This window comes from Mandrillus leucophaeus, unplaced genomic scaffold, assembly GCF_000951045.1.
Source record: "Mandrillus leucophaeus isolate KB7577 unplaced genomic scaffold, Mleu.le_1.0 Scaffold118, whole genome shotgun sequence".
Taxonomy (NCBI): Eukaryota; Metazoa; Chordata; class Mammalia; order Primates; family Cercopithecidae; genus Mandrillus; species Mandrillus leucophaeus.
The window spans coordinates 372,808-379,267 of NW_012100098.1; positions in this window are offsets into that span (position 1 = coordinate 372,808).

A 6,460-nucleotide genomic window follows, 5' to 3' on the forward strand; every position below is an offset into this window, starting at 1 on the left:
AATTCTCTAAATACTCAATCTGTGTGCAATTTCTAGGGCAAGAGAAAGATTGCTTTAAGGCAAATAAAAAGAATGGTTGCCTTATGCTGGGGATGGGGTAGGGAATAAAAACAAGAAATATATTTTTATAATAAACAGCACAAACTGAAAAAGAAAAAAGTTAGAAACAAGTTAATAAAATAATAGATAAAATATTTCTGGCAAGTCATGAAAAGACTAGATTTTCTCTCTTTCCTCTTCCTGAGCTATGAGAATATCCCCAGTCTAAGTCTGGGTTCTTTCCAAAAACAACCTGGGGCTGTTTGAGGGCTGGGCCTTATCCTTTTGGGCAGGCCAGCTATGCACTCCTAGAGCCTATCTCTGGCACAGCTGTTGAAGAAGTATCTTGGGCTCTGAACAAAATATCAAGTATAGTAAATATTTTTTTCCTTTCCTAAAATTTTGAACTGAGGGCCTATAATTTAATATTAAACAGCCAGAGTACATTTAGGAAGATAGCAATTAAATTTCACACATCAAAATCAAGTATATGGAAAGTCAATATACAGAAATCAATTGTACTTTTTTATACTAGCAATAATTTTTATATACTGGAAATTGAAATTTTAAAATAACATTAACAAAATTGTAAAAAATATGAAATACTTAAGGATAAACCTGACAAATATCTGCACTCTAAAAACCATGAAATATTGCTGAGACAAATTTAAAAAGATGTAAATAAATGGAGAGATATACTATGTTCATGGATCAGAAGATATACTGGTAAAGATATATTGTTAAAATGCCTATTCTTCCAAAATTGATCAATAGATTCAATGTAATACCAATTAAAATCCCTAGGGCCTTTTGTTTTTTGAGATGAAGTTTACCTCTTGTTGCCCAGGCTGGAGGTCAATGGCATGATCTCAGCTCACTGCAACCTCTGCCTCCCAGGTTCAAGTGATTCTCCTGCCTCAGCCTCCCGAGTAGCTGGGATTACAGGCTTGATGCACCACCATGCCTGGCTAATTTAGTATTTTTAGTAGAGGTGGGGTTTCTCCATGTTGGTCAGGCTGCTCTCGAACTCCCAACCTCAGGTGATCTGCCTGCCTCAGCCTCCCAAAGTGCTGGGATTACAGGTGTGAGCCACCATGCCAGGCCACCAGGGCCTTTTTCAATAGAAATTGGCAAGCTAGGGCCGGGCGCGGTGGCTCAAGCCTGTAATCCCAGCACTTTGGGAGGCCGAGACGGGCGGATCACGAGGTCAGGAGATGGAGACCATCCTGGCTAACACGGTGAAACCCTGTCTCTATTAAGAAATACAAAAAACTAGCCGGGCGAGGTGGCGGGCGCCTGTAGTCCCAGCTACTCGGGAGGCTGAGGCCGGAGAATGGCGTGAACCCGGGAGGCGGAGGTTGCAGTGAGCTGAGATCCGGTCACTGCACTCCAGCCTGGGCGACAGAGCGAGACTCCGTCTCAAAAAAAAAAAAAAAAAAAAAAAGAAATTGGCAAGCTGATTATCACATATGGAAATGCAAAATACAAAGTTGGAGGACTTATGTTACCTGATTTCAAGACTTAATATAAAGCTATAGTAACAAAAACATACAGATAGAGGAGCCAGGCACTATGGCTCACACCAGTAATCCCAACAGTTGTGGGGGCTAAGGCAGGTGGATCACTGAGCCCAGGAGTTTAAGATCAGGTCTGAACAACATGGTGAAACCCTGTCTCTGCCAAAAATATAAAAATTAGCCAGTTGTGGTGGTGTCCGCCTGTAGTCCCAGCTACTCAGGAGGCTGAGGTGGGAGGACTGCTTGAGCCCAGGAGGTGGAGGTTGCAGTGAGCTGAGATTGCAACACTGCACTCCAGTCTGGGCAATAGAATGAGACCCTAAATTATATAATTATAGACTTAAATGCAAACAAAAACTTGTTTTTTGTTTGTTTGTTTGTTTTTGTTTTGTTTTTTGAGACGGAGTCTCGCTCTGTCACCCAGGCTGAAGTGCAATGGCACGATCTTGGCTCACTGCAACCTCTGCCTCCCAGGTTCAAGCAATTCTCCTGTCTCAGCCTCCCTAGAAGCTGGGATTGCAGGCGTGTGCCATCACGCCCGGCTAATTTTTTGTATTTTAGTAGAGACAGGGTTTCACCATATTGCCCAGGCTGGTCTCAAACTCCTGAGCTCAAGCAATCCACCCACCTCGGCCTCCAGGTATGAGCCACAGCGCCCGGCCCTTTTTTTTTTATTTTTAGAGGGAATTTCGCTCTTGTTATCCAGGCTGGAGTGCAATGGCGCAATCTTGGCTCACCACAAACTCAGCCTGCCCGGTTCAAGCGATTCTCCTGCCTCAGCCTCCCGGGTAGCTGGGATTATAGGCATACACCACCATGCCTGGCTAATTTCGTAGTTTTAGTAGAGATGGGGTTTCCCCACGTTGGTCAGGCTGGTGTCCAACTCCCGACCTCAGGTGATCTGCCCACCTTGGCCTCGAAAAGTGCGGGGATTACAGGTGTGAGCCACTGCACCTGGCAGAACTTTTTTTATTTTTTAATTTTTTTGAGGCAGGATCGCACTCTGTTGCCCAGGCTGGAGTGCAGTGGCAGCACAACCATGGCTCATTGCAACCTCTGCCTCCTGGGCTCAAGTAATCTTGCCATCTTAGCCTCCCAAGAAGCTGGGATTACAAGTGTGTGCCACCACACTGGCTAATTTTTAAATTTTCTGTAGAGACCGGGTCTCACTATGTTGCCAGGGCTGGTCTTGAACTCCTAGGCTCGAGCAATTCTCCCTGTGTTGGCCTCCCAAAGCACTGGAATTACAGGTGTCAGCCACCATGCCCAGCCTGAACGACTCTGTTAAAAAAAAAATGACAAGATAAGCTGCAGACTAGAAGAAAATATTTGTAAAGCACATATCTGATAAATAATTTGAATCCAGAATATATAAAGACTTTCAAAATGTAATAAGAAACAATTTTTTGAAATGAGCAAGTGATTTAATCAGACACTTCACCAGAGAAGATATATGGATGACAAATAAGCATGTGAAAAGATGCTCAACCTCGTTAGTCACTAGGGAAATGCAAATCAGAAGTGAAGTGAAGTGAGAAAAGAAGCCAGACACACCCCACCTCAAAGAGCATTTACTGTATGACTCCACTTACATAAAATTCTAGGAAATGTTAACTAAGCTAGTGACAAAAAGGCAGGTTAGTAGGCTGGGTGTGGTGGCTCATGCCTGTAATCCCAGCACTTTGGGAGACTGAGGCAGAAGTTCGAGACCAGTCTGGCCAACCGGTGAAACCCCGTCTCTACTAAAAATACAAAAATTAGCCAGGCATGGTGGTGGGCGTCTATAATCCCAGCTACTTGGGAAGCTGAGGCAGGAGAATCCCCTCAACCTGGGAGGTGGAGCTTGTAGTGAGCCGAGATTGCCCCAATGCTCTCCAGTCTGGGTGACAGAGTGAGACTCTGTCTCAAAAAAAAAAAAAAAAAGTTTCAAAAAGCAGAGTAGTGGTTCGTAGGGATGAAAGAGTGAGAGAGAGGGATTATAAAGGAACATGAGGAAATTTTTAGGGATGATGATGATATGGTCACTATCTTGGGTGTGGTGAGATTTTCATTTTCGTAGGTGTATACATAGCTTATCAAATTGCATACCTTGGCCAGGTGCAGTGGCTCTACCTGTAATCCTCGCACTTTGGGAGGCTGAGGTGGGAGGGTTGTTTGAGCTCAGGAGTTTGAGACTAACCTGGGCAACACAGTGAGACTTTGCTCTAATTAAAAAACAAAAAAAGGAAAGGAATAAATTGTACACCTTAAATATATATGGTGTATTGTATGTCGGTTATACGGCAATAAAGTTGTTTATTCAAATACATGTAGACACCAAGCACAAATTACCAACTGGGTCCTGAGCATGCCAGTGGATGGAGAATTCACCAAAAAGGCCAGCCCCACACCTGGAACTTGAAGGTGAGGAAATTCCGAGTGGAATCACCAACCATCAGTAACAGTATGGAAATACCTTCTTCTGCCATTTCTCTCCATGTCTGACCCTAGCCAGCTAGCTAGTTAGTTTCTGGAATGAGCCCTCGTCTGGGATGAACATGACTCTGGCAGCCTCCTGAGATTGTCCCTCTCTTGCTGCCTTTGGGAAGAGCTGAGTTCAGTGTCGAGGTATTTTCATAACACAAGAAGAGGAGCGGAGGAGAAGCAATGGGGGAATCAGAAGGAGGTGGAGATGAGTTGGAAGGGTAGCTATTCAGAACTGAGTCATCCAGGGGCTGGAAGGGAGCTAAGAGAACACATACTTCAATAATTCTTGTTTAGGGATGAGAACACCAAGACCTTGACCTTTTAGTCACACAGAATTGGGGCTCTAATCCAGGTTTCCCGGTTTCCCATCTCATCTGTTCCCATCACCCATTTCTGTTATGCCGAGTGGGCACTATTTACGATATGCGAGTTGGTGGCTTTCCTTGCACTCAACACGTTAGAGTGAAGGGGTGGCCTGCCCCTCCACACCTGTGGGTGTTTCTCGTTAGGTGGAACGAGAGACTTGAGAAAAGAAATGAGACACACAGACAAAGTATAGAGAAAGAGAAAGTGGGCCCAGGGGACCGGCGCCCAGCTTACAGAGGACCCACACCAGCACCCGTCTCTGAGTTCCCTTAGTATTTATTGATAATTATCTTTACCATCTTAAAGATAAGGGAGTGGCAGGACAATAGGATCATTGTAGGGAGGAAATCGGCAGTAAGACATATGAACAAAAACCTCTGTGACATGAATAAGTTTAAAGGAAAATGCTGTGCCTTGAGATGCATATGCAAACATCTCCATAAACCTTTTAGCATTACTTCAGCCTATCACATGAGGAGAAACCTTGGACAATACCTAGCTTTCCTACGCAGAGGTCCTTGCGACCTTTGGCCGTGTACGTGTCCCTGGGTAGTTGAAATTAAGAGAATGGTGATGACTTTTAACCAGCAAGCTACCTTCAGGCACTTGTTTAACAAAGACACATCCTACACAGCCCAAAATCCATTAAACCTTGAGTCACCGCAGCACATGTCTCTTGCAAGGACAAGGTTAAAGGTAAGGTCACAGATTAACAGCATCTCAAATACAGAACAAAATGGAGTCTCTTATGTCTACTTCTTTCTATACAGACACAGTAACAGGCTGATCTCTCTTTCTTTTCCCCACATTAGAGTACCTAGTGTGATGAGAATAGGATAGTCCAGCGTCTGAAGGAACTCATAGTCTAGTAGAGACGGGTCTACACACACAAGTGATTCCAATAACGAAAGCAAGACAGTAATAAGTGTTATAAATGGCCGGGCGCAGTGGTTCACGCCTGTAATCCCAGCACTTTGGGAGGCCAAGGCAGGCGGCTCACGAGGTCAGATGATCGAGACCATCCTGGCTAACACGGTGAAACCCCGTCTCTACTAAAAATAAAAAAAAATCAGCCAGGCGTGGTGGCGTGCGCCTGTAGTCCCAGCTATTCGGGAGGCTGAGGCAGGAGAATGGTGTGAACCAGGGAGGTGGAGCTTGCAGTCAGCCGAGACCCTGCCACTTGCACTCCAGCCTGGGTGACGGAGTGAGACTACGTCTCAAAACAAACAAACAAACAAACAAACAAACAAAAAAAACAGTGTTATAAATAAGTGTTATAAATGAAGTGTTATAAATCTTTCCGTCCAGAAAAGAGAGATACGGTGATGGGAAGGGAGCAAGGAAGTCCTCATCTAGGAGTCCAATCCCCCAGAATGGCAGGTGGACACTCTTTATTAGGTGTTCAATAAATATTTATGTCTTCCTCCCTTCACATTCTGACCCCAGTCTAACTTTCCTTCAGCCTACCAAATCCCTGTGTTCCTCCACAGAACGCCGCTTCGTGCCACTGTGCCTTCTGCATCCCAAGTTCTCTCCTCCTGGAATGGAATGTTCTTGCCAATAATGAGCGAGCAGTGCCATGAAACGGAGCTCGGGAGGGTATACAGCATACAGTAACAGTTAAGCGCGCAGGCTATCGAGGCCAGCCTCTGGCCCATCCGTAAAAAGGAGATAATAAGATTTATTTCATAAGTCTGCACCGTGGATTAAATGGACATTCCGGTAAAGCTTTTAGTCCGGCGCGGAACGAGGGCTCAAATAATACTCGTAATACTCGCAAGGTTTATGCGAGCTTGGCCACCTTCTCCGCCCGTCCCGTCCCGCCCGGCGCCGCTCAGGAGCCGCCCCCTGTCCGCCACAGCAGCGCCCAGGCACCCACAGCGTCCGCGTTGCCACGTCGCCTTGGCTTACCCCAGCGACAGCCGGGTTGACTAGACCCGGCCCTGAGCTGGCTACCCAGGGCACCCGGCCGCGCCCCACACCCGGCCTGCGCCCTCCGATTGGCTCCTGCAGGTGCCCGTCGTCAGAGGCCGTTGCTGATTGGCTTAGGTGGGGGACGGGGCGGGCCTCGA